Source organism: Podarcis bocagei (assembly GCF_964188305.1).
Source record: "Podarcis bocagei genome assembly, chromosome: 15".
NCBI classification, from domain to species: domain Eukaryota; kingdom Metazoa; phylum Chordata; class Lepidosauria; order Squamata; family Lacertidae; genus Podarcis; species Podarcis bocagei.
The window spans coordinates 12,344,583-12,357,342 of record NC_138141.1 but is presented as its reverse complement, the minus strand read 5'-3'; the positions used below and the strand labels follow the sequence as shown (position 1 = coordinate 12,357,342).

Here is a 12,760-nt window from a genome sequence, read left to right as displayed (position 1 = left end):
ACAACTCTTGCATAGTCACAATGAATTTAACTTAGTAATGTCAGTTAGCACATTTGGTTAGCGTGTGGTGCTGATAATGCCAAGGTCGTGGGTTCCATTCCCATATGGGCAACCTGGAAATTCCTGCATTGCAGGGGGTTGGACTAGATGACCCTTGGTCCCCTCCCATTTCTATGATTCTACAGTTTGTTGTTTAGTCGTTTAGTCGTGTCCGACTCTTCATGACCCCCTGGACCAGAGCACGCCAGGCACTCCTGTCTTCCACTGCCTCCCGCAGTTTGGTCAAACTCATGCTGGTAGCTTCGAGAACACTGTCCATCCATCTCGTCCTCTGTCATCCCCTTCTCCTTGTGCCCTCAATCTTTCCCAACATCAGGGTCTTTACCAGGGAGTCTTCTCTTCTCATGAGGTGGCCAAAGTATTGGAGCCTCAGCTTCAGGATCTGTCCTTCCAGTGAGCACTCAGGGCTGATTTCCTTCAGAATGGATAGGTTTGATCTTCTTGCAGTCCATGGGACTCTCAAGAGTCTCCTCCAGCACCATAATTCAAAAGCATCAGCCTTCTTTATGGTCCTGCTCTCACTTCCATACATTACTACTGGGGAAACTATAGCTTTAACTATACGGACCTTTGTTGGCAAGATGATGTCTCTGCTTTTTAAGATGCTGTCTAGGTTTGTCTTTGCTTTTCTCCCAAGAAGCAGGCGTCTTTTAATTTCGTGACTGCTGTCACCATCTGCAGCGATCATGGAGCCCAAGAAAGTAAAATCTCTCACTGCCTCCATTTCTTCCCCTTCTATTTGCCAGGAGATAATGGGACCAGTGGCCATTATCTTTGTTATTTTGATGTTGAGCTTCAGACCATATTTTGTGCTCTCCTCTTTCACCCTCATTAAAATACCACCCACAGAAAATAAGAAAATCAAGCAGGATTAATCATCTCTATCCAGAACAAGTGGATTTAGGCTCAAAATACTATGCTCCCATTATTCCCCTATTTTCTGGGGACCTTCATGCTTTTTAAAAATTTCTTTTAGAATAGCAACGACACTGTCACTGGGATGACGTTGGAGAGATCTTTGTGTCCACTGTAGGCAGTGAAGCAAGTTGGCAGACCAATATGGTTCAGTTATTTGGTGATAGCAAATCTATGTATTAGTATTAAGTAGAAGGAATAATAATGCCACTCCTATCTTTAAGAAAAGGCAGTGCCTTTCCCCATTCCAGATCTCAAGGCAGGCTGGGAAATGAAGGCACAGTAATATTCTAGTTTCTATTGGCTCTGCCCAGAGCGGGGAAATCCTCCCTCTCTCCTTTGCAACTTAGTTTTGTTTAGTTCTTGCAAGTCCAGGAAGAGGGGTAAGCTCACTCATTCTTACAGAACTTAATAAAAAGCTTCCTAACCATATTCATTCAGAGTCAAAATAACAGCCTGCTGGGATGTGAGGAAATACCTCTACATGAGCCTTGTGAACGTCAATAAGATACATATTTGCGAACTTTGCGGAGTTCTATCTAGATTGAGAGAAGTCTCAGGATGGAACAAGCATAGCCTAGTCACAGTTTGAGTGTTGGTCTAGGCCTGAGGAGCTCTGGGTTTGAATCCTACCTCAGTCACAAAGCTTACTTTGGATGGCCCAGTCATTTGCCCCCCAGTTTCCTTATGATGGGATCATAGGGGTTGGATCAATGTCTTAGCTTGCCCACTATTCCCTTGAAACCTACTTTGCCTATGTATCGTATTGATCTGAGCATGGAAGATTTTGGTGGAACCCATACTCCGAGTTCAAGTTCTTCATCCAGGGCAGTTTGCCTTGCAATCCTAAGAAATTTGAGCTTTCTGGCTGAGGGAAAGGGTTTTGTTGGCCCCAGCCTTAGCATTCTCTGTGCTGTACAATATTTCTTCTTCATCGAAAGGTGGAAACTCTAATGGTGTAAATGGTAGAAACTTTTCCACGCTAAACTCAAGTCATAAAGACCAAAGTCCACTGTAGCAAATGTGGCTATAAAACTACTTTTTTTACTTTCAAAGCTATTGGGACAGGGACTGAAACATGAAATGTAAAGAATGAATGCACTTTGTTTTCATAATAACAGCACACATTTTCTTTTTTCTTTTTTTGATACCAGCTGCAGTTTCAAGCTGAAATTCTTCTACTTGTAAATGGAGAGAAAACTGGCCATGTATCTTACTTTATATTACTAGTGTCTGGGCTGAGATGAGGGCAGCAGCCTGGGGTGGAGCCAGGAGCCAGGAGCTATGGGATCAGGCCATAGTCAGGGCTGGGTTGGCCATTTGCACATTTCCAAAAAAGAGGGAATGCATCGCCAAAAGAGGACAAAAGATACAACAGAATTTGTCTCGTGTCTGTTCAGATACCCTGGTCCCAGACCGCTTGTGGGCCCTAGAGAAATAAATGGTTCTGTGGTGGTACTCATCTTAATGGGAAGTCAATAGCAAGGTTATTGTACTGGGCTTCCTTAACTGTGTAAATCCATCCAAATGGCTCTTGTTCAGAACTTTTCAACCAAATTGAAGACCTATTTACACTGCAAGGCCAGTATTTTTAGTGCTTAAAAATATGTTTTTTGCATTGATGTTTCATACTGGTTTTACACTGTATTTTAGATTTCCATATGTTTGTATTATTTTTGTATTATTGGTTGAGAGAGAGAGAGGAGAGAGAGAGAGAGAGAGAGAGAGAGAGAGAGAGAGAGAGAGAGAGAGAGAAAGTTGCCCAGAGTTACTGGATGGAAATGCAATGAATATTTGGAAAAAATAATCAATTTTCATTGGGACTTGTAATTGAAAATTTAGCAAACTGACGCAGAAATGTACGATACCAAGCTGCAGACTGAAAACATGAGAAACACAGAGAAACCAAAACGGATGAATTTGTCCATCCCTTAAACAATATACTTTATTATATTAATAGGTACCTTCTGGAACTGGATCCTGAGCTATCTGCCTTTCCAGCTGATCTGTTCCAGAGTTCGCTGAATGGTAAGTAACCTGATTGGCATTTTATCCTGCATTTGACAGAGGTTACAGGGCCCATAAGGAGGCACCCACAATGTTGTAGTTGGTGTTCTGGAAACTTACTGAAATAATACACCCCAATTCGAAGAAAAAGGGATACAGTGTGATGCATTTTAACTAGTCTTCATTGAGCCTGTGTTACAGCCAACAATGTTTTCTGTGTGCAATTAGTTCTACAGGGGTGACTAATCTCTTGCCCTCCAGATGTCGTCAGTCTCCAGCTCCCATCATTCCTGACCCGAGGGTGATGGAGTTGTGATTCAGGAACACCTGGAGAGCTACAGGTTAGCCACTCCTGATGTACAACAATGATCTGGAAAGGTTGCTGAACATATTGGAGTATAAGCACATATTGGTTGTTGGTGCACATATTGAAAGGTTGGTGCACATATTGGAGTATAATGTTTGCAGGCACCCTGTCCCTTGTCCTCCTTTGTTTAAATGGAGAGATGGACTGTGGCTTTTATGTCCATGGTTTTCCTGGACTCAGTGTTTCCTGAATAAGTGTGTACAGCAGAGTCTGGTCGGGAGCATCACCCACTTCTCTCTCTTTCTCCCTTTCTCCACACCCAGTAGGCTCTTGGGAGAGGGAAATGGCTGTTGCCAAAGGTCTGGACAGATCACTTGCAGAGGGCTTTTGAAATTAGTCTGAGAGCCCTAGGGCCACGGACTGCCTGTTTGCGCTGCCTGTAATTGATTTTGGTGCTCATTATACTGTTAATGCCAGTTGTCGTCTGTTAGCTTATGGTGAAAGTTCTGTGCATTTGGCAGAGCTTACAGAAGCATTGAGACTTTGCCAGTTCTCTTGGTTGAGCAAAGCCAGTTCTGCCTCTATTCCTAGTCCCCTTGCTTCCTCTTCCCATTTTCTGATTTACACAGAAAACTAGCTTAGCCAGGAGAACCGTAGATTTGTCTAGCTGGAAAAGACATGAGAGGCAACCAAGCTGATCAGCTAAAGTATTAAACTGAAGTGAGGACCTGCCATTGCTTGAGTAAACCAATCAATCTGTATAACAAAAGCATGTGCTCTGTGATTTATTTATTTTTTGTAGCATGGGGTGGATGGGGAGATCATTGGAGGGAAATGAAGAACATAAAACAAGTATTAGCTGCTTGAGAATAACAGTGGGAGAGGACTATTGCTCTCATCTGGTGCTTTCTGGCTTCCCATTGGCATCTGTTTGGCACTGTATACAGGATGCTAGACTAGATGGGTCTTTGGTATGATCCAAGAGGATTCTTATATTGTTAAATTATGTGGCACAAGTCAACAAGTAAAGGGATTAAGGAAAACCTATGCCTGTACTGTGAACCCAGTCAGGGACAATAATCCTCCCTAGATTTTGTAGAGGCAAGGGAAGGTTGTCTGTTTGGTGGAGATTAAAACCACCCAAAGTTGATAAATGGAGCTGAAGGAATGGGATGGAGAAGAGAAATGAGGAATGAGTGAAGAAATAGTAGGCTGAGAGAATAATGGGTTGACTGCCAGGAGCTGCCAGGGCTAAAACCGAGAACTTTGGAGCCAATTGGAGCATCTTCCCAGGCAGTGAAGTACTGTCAGTGTCTGGGCTGGCCCTGTCCACCTAAGGTGGCCATTGGGCCTTCCTGGACAGGAAGAGCTATAAAGGACTTCCTGTTTGGACTAAGACCTTGCCTGAGCAACAGAAGCCTTCATGGCTCTAATGTATTCCTTGTCTCTGACCCCTTGCTTAGATTCTTGGCTCTGACTCCTTCTGGTCAACAGATGGACTAAGCAGATGCCTGCTTCCCCACTTTGTACCTAAAAGAGCTCCTTTCCCATCTTGTACCCTATAATCGGCAGGTGAGACTGCCCAGTTGGCATTGTGCCCTTTTCTGTGGTGGTTCCCTGCTTGCACAATGACTTCCCTAGTGAGGTGCAGCTGTCTCCCCTATTATAGACTTTCAGGAGAAACATTTCTGTTTACGCGGGTATTTGATGGCTGAAAAAGCCTTGTTCCCAGCAACCCAGAGATCCCTGGTGGGGGTAAGCTTTTTAAAACAACGTTTTAACATTTTTGTAGATTCTTTTTAATGTTTCATCACTGCCATGTCTTCTGCCCTGGGCTCCTTTGGGCAAAAGGGCAGGATATAAATTGCACAAATCAATAAATAGTACCTCCATTCCAGGAAAAGCATCGCCTCCATCAGGCTGCTGTTAAAAGCGGCAACTCTAGAGGTGGTGGGGAGGTAATCAAGATGGCGGCAGAGGCAGATGCTTAAGAGGAGAGCTCTGTTGTGAATAATGGAGGCAGTGCCATTGTTGTCCCAAAGGTTGCCTACAGCCTTTGGGACAACATAGAAGGCTTTATTTTTCCATCTGGAAACTGTTTGCTTTACCTCTACTGTAACTACAGCAACTCTAGAACTGAAGAGCGGTGGCTGGGCTTGCATTTTACATATTGAATGGAACCCACCAGCCAATTCTTTGACTGCAGGCTTCCGGCACCATTTTAGCAATGCTCTGGCTCCTAACTAATCTACATGTATATGTGATTAATTGTTATCAGCGGATATCATCACTCCCATGCAAAAATAGACTGTGATGACTATTTGAATAAATAATAAGAACAGCTAACCTGATACCACATAGCATCATGCAGTTGGCTGAGCAAGGCGCGTTCTCATCCTTGACCTCGTATGGCTTGCAGAGATCAGTGTTTGCTTATGGAAGCTGGTGATTTATAGTTGTGGCTGTGCAGACCTTCTTCTCGCGCAGGGAGCCTGTTTCACCACTCATTTCCATGCCCCATTCCCAGTGTACGATCCAAACTAAGACATATCTCTTCACTTCTCTGGATGCAGAGTGAGGTTACACAATGACCAATGTGAATCTTTTCCCATTATCTGTGACTGTTCACTTGTTTTATATGAATACTAGATATCAAGATGAAGATTTACTTTGGCCACTAAATTCAGATTTGGAGCTGGCGGGGCATGGTGGGAGAAGGGTGAAGGAGAGTCAAGGGAGAGAGAAATCCAGGAATATTGAGGGGGGGGGAGATTCTAGAAATTGGGGGTAGGGGTTCGGAAAAAGCAGCGGGAGCCCAGCAGACCCCACAACCTCCCCCACACTGTCTTGCTTGGAATGATGTTGTCTGTTGACCTATCATTGTTCCAGAGGCATTGCTGTGGGGTATGTGTGTGTTGATCACATTACATGTATGTTTGAACCAGACCTATGAATGGCAATTTCCCATTGCTGACACAGAGTCCAGGGCAATGGGATCTTCCTGTTGCACTAATGTTGTTACCTGAGTTTTATTTGCCTTTTTAAAATGGTGGTTTACGTTTTGACATGGTTAAGTAAAGTAAAGGTAAAGGGACCCCTGACCATTAGTCGTGGCCGACTCTAGGGTTGCGGCGCTCATCTCGCTTTATTGGCCGAGGGAGCCAGTGTACAGCTTCCAGGTCATGTGGCCAGCATGACTAAGCCACTTCTGGTGAACCAGAGCAGTGCACGGAAATGCCGTTTACCTTCCCGCTGGAGCGGTACCTATTTATCTACTTGCACTTGACGTGCTTTCGAACTGCTAGGTTGGCAGGAGCAGGGACCGAGCAATGGGAGCTCACCCCGTTGCGGGGATTCGAGCCACCAACCTTCTGATCGGCAAGTCCTAGGCTCTGTGGTTTAACCCACAGCGCCACCCGTGTCCCTCTCGACATGGTTAACGCCCATGCTATTTCACGATATGGAGGTAAATATCTAGGCGTAATATTCACTTATAATCTCTCCTGGACCACCCATCTACAATCTGCTTTTCTTGCTGCAACCACGACCTCTAACGCCATTGTCCGATTTTACCACCAGAAGGGCGGCAAACACCTTCCAGCAGCAATTCAAATATTTAATGCCAAAGTTGTCCCAAAATTATTATATGGATGCGAAGTATGGACTACAGCAATATCAGGTAACTTGGATCGCCCACTTCATATGTTTCTGAGATCTCTTTCCGGCGTCCCGAGATGTGTCTCAGGTGCAGCCCTACGACTCGAGTTTGCCCAGTCCTCAATTGTTAAACGAGCATGGAGCCGAGCCATTTCCTACAGCTTCCACCTACTAACATCGGATGCTCGAATTAGAGGTGGTTTTTCCAATCTGATCCTAAGACATATTCATAATTCTCCTTGGAAAACTACAATTAACCTCAAATTCCGCTCTCTTCTCAATTTGAACTGTAAAACTGTCCTTAACTTAGAGTGTATCAGCCCGGCGGCCCTACCTCTAATTAAAAAGAAACTACAGCAACTTGATTTTTCTAACACAGCTTCCTATGCAAGAGGACCGTGTTCAGGCCTAGCCCTAGCTATTCCACCCCCTGAAGGGATCCCTCTATACTGCTTCACAATTTCTTCGGAGGCTAAGCGTAGGGCCTTTACCTGTGCCCGTCTCAACTGTTTTCCTACAGCAGTTCTGTCGGGTCGTTATTCCAGAGTTCCCATTGCAAATAGAACATGCTCTTGTAATGACACGGCCCTGGAGACTATGGACCATGTAATGCTCTTCTGTCCCAACTGGACAGATGAAAGATCTCGGTTTTTAACCCCCCTAGTGAATAAGCTTCATCTCCCAATCCAGCCTTGGATAGTGTCCCTCTTTCTGCAGGATTCTGATTGTTGGATTACCGAGATGACAGCAAACTTCCTGCTTAGTGTGATGAAGAGGAAAGCGGCACCAACGTCTTCTTTAACACCACAGCTGCAGTCGATACGCCGCACAACCGAACGAAGTCCCAAGTAGCCTTATTGTACAAGGACAATCGAACTAGGACATATCTGAGGAGCTGAAGGACCCTTTAACAGTCCTCCTCCAGCCTCAACAGTTGTTTTTTGTTTGTTTGTTTGTTTGTTTGTTTGTTTGTTAAAGTAATCGCCCAGGACGATATCTACCTTTACCTCCCCACCCCTATTTTATGTTGTTATCTCAATGTATATTATGCTATGGCCACACGGCTAATGCAATAAATAAAGATGATGATGATATGGAGGTAACAGAAATACTATTATGAATGAATACATAGATAAATAAACCTGCTTGCTCAGCAGAGGACCCCAATAAGAAGCCGGATACTTCTTGAATGATAAACAAGTTGCCTGCATGACGTAGGATTCTGGCCATGATCATAGAAACATAGAGTTGGAAGGGACCCTTGAGAATCATCTAGTCCAATTCCCTTCAGTTAAGGAATATGCAGGTGTCCTGTATGGCGATCGAACCTGTGACCTTGGTGTTATCAGCACCATGCTCTAACCAACTGAGCTATAAAGCAGTGGTCTTCAGCATCTGCAAGGCTGTGACGCTTTTCCAGAGCTTTCTGTTTTTATTCCGCAGGCAATAGATGTGTGTGATAGAAGAACCAATGTATCTAGAGAGAGAATCCTTTCTTCTTCTTCTTCTTCTTCTTCTTCTTCTTCTTCTTCTTCTTCTTCTTCTTCTTCTTCTTCTTCTTCCTTCTTTCCTGAGAGGCATTGGTACCCTTTCTGTTTGTGTGTATCTTCTACTCTTCTTTGTTCTTTGTTCTTGATCAGGGTAAACTGAGAGCACATTTCTCTGCGAGCTTTGAAAGCCAGGCCCCCTCATCCCACCCCTTTGCAATAACAGCTCCATAAGCTTGACCAGCTGTTTGCAAACTCCGCCTGTCACGTTCTGCAATTTTACGAACCCGTGAATCTGACCCTTTGATCATCTCCATGGAGCACAGATGCCAAAGGTCAGGACAGCCTTAAAGATGGACAAAAGGCTTTGAGGTTGGCCAAGGACTGTGTTAGGGGGTCAGAGTAATGAGAAGAACCTTGCCTTTCTGTTCTTTCTTGTAGTGTGTTTTGGAAATGATCCCTTTGCCTGCGCATCTCTTTGCATTACGAGTGTGGATGGTGAGAAATTTGATTCAGTTCACATTTAAAGGGAACTTGCCAAATTCACATTTTCTGAAACAATATGTGGACTGTCTTCAGAGTTTTGCACTTATTCGAGTTATGCAATCCAGTTTTCCAGCCAAGCAAAGTGTACAAAATGCATAAATTGTGGTGAAATGTCCATACATTAGTGAAAGTAACATATAAAAATGCATTATAATAGAGGGAATTGCTTTGCAAAAATTTGTATATTAGGCAGAATTGCATAGCAAAAGTGTGCATACCTGGATAAATTTGCACAAAAATGCTGACAAATTTTCATGTGGACTAAAAAAACCTCCTGCAAATTTATGTAAGAACTGAACTTCAGAGTGGAAAAATGAGAAACTGAAAGAAACCAAAACTGACAGATTCACAATTCCTAATTATGCAGAGAAGCCACTAAGCCCTCATGCCTCTTGCATGCAAACCCCATGAGCTTCAGGCACATTAGACACACCCTAGGGTAACCAATCCCACTTGGAAACTCTCGAGTTCAATATGAAAATGGATGGTGCTTTGAAAATAAGAATGGATGAATCTCTGTAAGGAGCTGGAGTCAAGGACAGGTCAGCAAAAAAGCACCCAGTGTCAGTGAAGTTGACTATTCAAAGAAACAAAAAAGAGCTCAGTCCTAGTAGTCACAGCAACCCTTCCCAGTAGGTCTTGCTCCAGGGAGGCAGTTGCAAGGACTGAAGGTGCTCGCCTTCCCACAGTTGCCTCAGCCTTCTCCTCCCCTGGGTCCTTCCTAAGTAGCTAAGACTCTGTTGTCTTGTCTCTCTTTGCTCTGCCCTCTTCATTCCTCTCTGTGTTCTGGACTCCTTGGCTTCTTCAGCAGCTTGCCTCCACTCTGTCTCTGTCTCTGCTTCTGCCTCTGCTTCTGCACTGCTCTCTGCCACAGCCTCTTCCTGCTCACTAAACCCTGTTAGCTCTTCAGTTTCCCACACCTCCACCTCCCAGTCCCCCCTCTTCTCCCTCTGACCACTCATTGTCGCCCCACCATCAATCCTCTGGCTCTGAGCCTTCTTCTCTTGGGGGTTCCCCAGCTGGTACCTTCCGCCGCTCCTCTGCATCCAGCCAGTCCATGACATTTTGTCAATTTCAGTGTTTTTCATTTTTCCAGCTTATGTTCAGTTCTCCACAATTCTTCATCGGATTCATTGGCACTTTAGAGCAATCCACCCCCACCCCCCGATGTATAAACTTTTTGGGTAAGCTGTTTCTCTAATACAGTATAATGCTTTTTCCTGTGCTCTTTTCACTAGTTACACATTTTCATGTACATCCCCCCCCCAACAGTCATTTTCAGACACATTATTTGGTGGGAGAACTGTATGGCAACAAAAGTGAGAATTTTCAAAGGATAGCTGTGTTTTGGTTTGTGTATTGTTTCACGAACTGCAAATTAGGAGCCTGAGGATGAAAATGTGAATCGCACTGTATTATCTCTCGTATCCCTGATTGAAAGCCTCAGGCAAATCCTCAGTAAGAATGTGATCTTTTTTGTTATTCTGCAGATATGAATGGAAAGATATGGAAGAAAAGGCAACAGTAGAACAAGTGGCTTCACAAGACCTAGGCAGTGGTCCCATTCCCATCCCAGTGCAAATTTCTGTAGCTGACAGCAGTTAGGGGACCATAGGAGTAGCGACAGAATGTCACATTGCAAAATCAAAAGGGCTACCTTGTGCATAATCTGACACGCTCTCCCACCCGTTCCCTCTGGTCCCCACACTGAAATTTAAAGCCACTAAGACAAAAGGCAGCCTGGCTGATGTAGGAAGGCTTGTGACCATGGAATCTGTGAACAGCAGGACAGCCTGAGGGCTGTGAAGTGTGGGGTTGTCTTGATTTCCACCCTGTTTTTGTTTCCTCACACGAGTCATCCTTCAGTTGCTACTGCAGAATTTCCCTTTTTGATCTCAAAAGGGCACACATCTGCCTGCAGCAATAAACCTCGGCTGCCTCATTTTTCCCGTGCCGCAACAGTGAGGAGGATCTGTCAATAGAACCCGTGTGAAAAGCAGATGATGAGTACCAAGCAGAAACGTTTGTGCTTACTTTGACTTTGGGAGAGAGGTAGTGGTGCTATTTATTTGCTATTTAAAGCATTTCTGCCCCACTCTTGAGCTCCCAACAGCGGCTTGCAAAGATCAGCATTGAGACAGTCCCTTCCCCCAAGCTGAAATTCTAAAGGGCGTGGCACAAAAATGATCGGCATTAGGAAGGAGGAGGAGAACAAACTCGGGCCTTAGTTCTTTGCCACAAAGTTCTTATCAAAACCAGTTGGAATGGAAAACAGTTCAAGGAGAAGCAGGAGGCAAACATCTCTTCACTTGAATGATGGAGTGGCCCTGCTTCGCTTTGCTCTTGCTGTTATCACCTGGTGGAATGGCTCTTTCCTGATGGAGGATGGAGCCTAATCCTACTTTAGCTTATTTGGGAGGAAGAGTGAGACAAGAAGTTTAACAAACAAACAAACTATGGCACTGGCTTCTCAGTGGTGCTGCTCATGGCCCTGCACCGCTTTTCCTTTCTGCTTCCTTCTCTCTATTCCCAAAGCATGCATTCCCTATGCTCACTTTGTGACGAAGTATGTGGCTGGTGCTGTGGGTTAAACCACAGAGCCTAGGGCTTGCTGATCAGAAGGTCAGCGGTTCGAATCCCCGCGACAGGGTGAGCTCCCATTGTTTGGTCCCTGCTCCTGCCAACCTAGCAGTTCGAAAGCACGAAGTGCATGTAGATCAATAGATACCACTCCGGTGGGAAGGTAAATGGCGTTTCCGTGTGCTGCTCTGGTTCGCCAGAAGTGGCTTAGTTATGCTGGCCACATGACCCGGAAGCTGTATGCCGGCTCCCTCGGCCAGTAAAGCGAGATGAGCGCCACAACCCCAGAGTCAGTCATGACTGGACCTAATGGTCAGGGGTCCCTTTACATTTTAAAGGTTCATTTATTTATCTGAATAGCCTTTTTGCCTTGATATCGACATCGCCTTATCCCATAGGTGCCTGTGGCATTCGTATAGAGCCCCCGGTCATTTCATGGACTATTGACCTGTACACCACTGCTTTATTCTTCCGCTGCCACCAACCAGGTTTCTTCTGGTGAAATCCTGAGTCTCAGTCAGGTTGTAAAGTCGACAAGGAAGATTAAAGTTTATTGCAGAACAAACAAGTTTTAAATAGGTTCAGAACGGTTTCTCAAATGCGTGCCCTTAACTTGATGTGGCACTATCTCACACTGTCACACTCTTCTCCCTCAGTTCTATCCCGGTCTCTCACTCTAACTGTCACAACCACTATGTTCGACTTTTACTGCCTCTGTCTGACTCTGACTCTTACTCCTCTATCTCCCCCGGGTAAACCCCTGGGCTGAGCCTCAAAACCAGGTAGGCTCCGCCTCTGAGCTTTCTCAGTGGTCAATCTATATTAACCATTTCCATCCCCCTGTACAAACATAATCACAAGGAATGGGCAAGCGCCACATCGCCTATCTGACCACTTCAGTCTGTGGAACTAGCACTTTTAAAAATGCCATGTAATGTATGCTCTGCATTTGCAAGGAGTCAGTATCTTAGTGTGGGGAGCAGCCTGTGTATTGATATTACGCCGTGCCCTCACTAGATTCCTGCAGAAACTTATTTTAATTCCAGCAAGCCTAGTTATGACTCAGTTATCTTTTTTGTTTTAAAGGTTTTGCTGATATCTGTGTCTCATTGATGCATAAACTTTTTGAGCTACAAGGGGGGTTGGCCATGTTTTTTGCCCCAGGTGAAGCCTCTGGAGGGGTGCCATTGAGGCTTCTAGC

At 44.8% G+C, this 12,760-nt stretch overlaps 1 protein-coding gene across 6 annotated transcripts in view; it reads left to right on the top strand.

Annotated features, from left to right (window-relative positions):
- PKNOX2 (PBX/knotted 1 homeobox 2) overlaps window positions 1-12,760 on the top strand; it is a 443,888-nt gene that overhangs the window by 94,726 nt on the left and 336,402 nt on the right. For all 6 annotated transcript variants that reach the window (XM_081171734.1, XM_081171729.1, XM_081171731.1 and 3 more), the window contains one exon: window positions 2,936-3,003. The gene's annotated coding sequence lies outside the window, so the exon portion shown is untranslated. The remainder of the gene's footprint in view (window positions 1-2,935; window positions 3,004-12,760) is intronic.